We start from the raw sequence: 3,654 nt of genomic DNA, 5'->3' as shown, positions 1-3,654 counted from the left end.
AAAACATATAATTAGTTTAGAGAGAGAAAAGAAAAAGTTCAAACATAAAATTATATTAAAAAAAAAACGGTTGAAACATAAATTATGGGAGAGAAAGAGATTATGGGAGAGTGAGAGTTAGCAAAATTAATTAAAAAAAAAAGGAAAAGAATTCAAATATAAAATTATGGGAGAGAGATTTAAGACAATTAAGTGGAGATAAAGGGAGAGAGAGATTGACAAAAAACGATTGAAACACAAATTATGGGAGAGTGAGAGTTAGCACAATTAATTGTCTTAAACCATAGAATTAGTTTAAGACATTTAAGTAGAGATAGAGGGAGAGAGAGAGAGAGAGAGAGACAAAAAACGGTTGAAACACAAATTATAGGAGAGTGAGAGTTAGCACAATTAATTAAATGTCTTAAACCATAGAATTAGTTTAAGACATTTAAGTTGAGATAGAGGGAGAGAGAGAGAGACGTGGGAGATGGAGTTAGGAGGACACGTGTCGCAATTCTAAGCATTCCCTACGTCAAAACTTAGCTTTTATATATATATATAACAATGCTCACGTACAGGCACGGATGGAAGAGTTATTAGAAAATAACCCAGCTGAGAACGTCGTAGATGGGCCCCAGGACACAATTAAATGGACACCGGATGACACGTATGCTCAGGCGCACAACAATAAGCCTAAGTATGCGGGTTGTGTACGAGGGGTTAGTAAAAATATTTTGCCTGCACGTGGCACCATCCACTCATACTATACACCGTCCCAAGCACGGCCGCAAAACCGTGGGGGATGGTCTCGCTTGAAGAACTGGAAAGAGCCATTGAAGCGAAGAGGGAGAAGCACATAGAGCAAATGGATGCGAGGCTAGCGCAGATGGCTGACCAGATGTCTGCTCAGATGGCGGCGTATGAAGCTCGGATTCGCAGCCTTGAGGGGTCGAGACAGATGGGGTCCGAGCCGGAGGTGACGACTTTGAGGAATCTGCAAGATGCAGAGTCCCCAGCCCGAGTGATTGTGAGATCCTCAGTTGATAGCCGATCAGGTAACAATATATTCTTATTGTTTTTATTTGAGTAACACGATTATCTTACGAGATGAATATAATTTTAAGGGCTAGTAATTTTGTTTGGTAAATAAATTGTAGTCATATCTAACACAATTGTATTTAACACAATTGCAACGTAATTTGCATGTGTAGATGACATAAGAATAGAAGTTGAGGACGACGATCACAATGAAATCCTACACCAGACACCGGCTGGACAGAAATCTCGTTTGTCAATACAATATACCCGTCGTTCAGGCACCCCGTGAGTATATATCTATAAACTCAAAATATTCTACTTTGCTGTTCCTGGTTGGTTTGGTTGTGATTGGAGCTTTGCATAGTTAATATTACCATATTTGTTGAAGCCGCCTCATTGAATAAATGTATATGTACATATATATGTATGTGTTTATGTATGTCGTGCAAATATGTATATGCATAGGTCGTGCAAATATGTATATGCATAGGTCGTGCAAATATGTATGTCGAGGTTATTATGTGACAATAATTCAATTGTTAATTTTCTCACTTACTTGGACATTGCTTATCTATTAGGAGTTCATAATATTATATTACAAATGTCAATTAACTGATTGATTGTTTGTTTTATTATTTGCAGTTAGTGCGGAGAAGTCGGAAGATAATGGTCATCATGATGTTCATTCGGCTTTGGTCGAAGTAGTGTTTGTTTAAGGATATTTTGTATTTGTGCATAACCTTAGTGTTGGATTATTTAATGTTGGATTCTGGAATATTGTTCGAGTATTTGTGTATATATTTAATGTTGGATTATTTGTGGTAATTGGATTACTTGTGGTAGTTGGATTGTGGTTCTATTGGATAGTTGAATTAAATTGTGGTATTTGTGGATAGTTGGATTGTTAATTGAAATGTGGATAGTTTGGATTGTGGTATTTGTGATAGTTGGATTGATGTTGAATTTATAGATATATTTGATGTTGGATTGATAGATTATTGGATTGTCATTATATGTAACTCGTATATTAGGTATAACGAGCGGATAAAATTATTGTAACAGAGAAAATTGAAAAAAAAAAAAAATTCCTCAGTCAAATTTGGTAACGTGGCAGATTGTTCCACGTTACCAAATGGTAACGTGGCAGATCGTTCCACGTTTCCACGTCTGGTAACGTGTCCAGATTATGCCACGTTACTAAATGGTAACGTGGCATAATCTCCCACGTTACCACACATAGTAACGTGGCAGCATCTGCCACGTTACTATGTTTTGTAACGTGGTAGAACATACCACGTTAACGTGGTAGGCGTGCCACGTTACCATGTGTTGTAATGTGGCAGGTATCTGCCACGTTACCATGTGTGGTAACGTGGCAGATTCTAACACGTTACCAAATTGTAACGTGTTAGAATCTACACGTTACAAAATTTATTGTAACGTGTTAGTTGATAACACGTTACCAAATTGTAATGTGTCAGAATTTGACACGTTACTAAATTTAAAATGGTCACGACCACTTTCACAACCCGTCAAACACGTTACTATAGACACGTTACTACGCTTTAGTAACGTGTTAACACTGTTACTAAAAAATGAGTGTAACTAAAAAATTAAATTGTTGTAGTGATGGTAGTTGCAAAATGAGTAATTGACAATTAATACAAGAATAGCAAGTAAGTTATGAGATATGCAAGCACTTCATTTTGCTTTTCTTTTAAAATTACTATTTTACCCTTTGACGCGATATCACAAATTTACCGTGAGCGGCACATGTTGGCTTGTCCCGAAGGACCTATATGCTCATCCTGTCGTCACAGGGTAGAGCTACCAGGTTAGGAACTTCCCTAGGTGAAGGCCACTTGGCCGGTAGCACACACCTTCTCGTAACCGTCCTTCAGTGTGCTTGCCATGCTACCCTATGCAGTACCGATCGTCACTATAATCGTGTTTCGGGTTAAACATTTATAATCATGAATGCACATATAACTTTTCATATGATCTGTAAACTCATCTGTAACTGTATACTATGCCATGAATGCACATATAACATTTCATATGATTTGTAAACTCATTTGTGCCATGAACTTTGAGAACTCTTTTCATTCATAATTGCAGTCATGCATAAATCATGAAATATGGTAACTGTATCAAAATTCTTAAACAATGACATATGAATAAATAAAACTTGTCATTAAAATATCGAAGGAAGTGCAATTAAAAATCATGTAAGTGGATTCTTTATAAAACCCCCAACATTTTTCAAAAGATATATAATAAAAATTTATTGAGGTTTTTGGTGTTGTGTCTCCTTACCTGGTATTGCATGCCCTTATTTTGAATCCGCATCCAACTCACAATTCCTACAACGGAGGTAAAAAGTACCTTAGTCATCAATTCGTTTTCAAGTCTCAATCATGCATCACTTTAGTTGCTAAGGATCTTAACTCTAATCTTTATCTTACCATCGTCTATCGTTAGCCAAAAATATTAGAGTGACATCAACCCTACCATGCTTGATTTATATGCTTCACATAGAATTTTAATAATCAACTCCACTAAGGCCTTAATTTAACCAATTGCTTTACACTAAAACACCAAGGTTATAACATTCTTATTACTTTAAAATCATCC

The sequence above is a fragment of the Corylus avellana genome, chromosome ca2 (assembly GCF_901000735.1).
Source record: "Corylus avellana chromosome ca2, CavTom2PMs-1.0".
In the NCBI taxonomy this organism is placed as follows: Eukaryota; Viridiplantae; Streptophyta; class Magnoliopsida; order Fagales; family Betulaceae; genus Corylus; species Corylus avellana.
Note: the sequence above shows the minus strand (reverse complement) of the source record.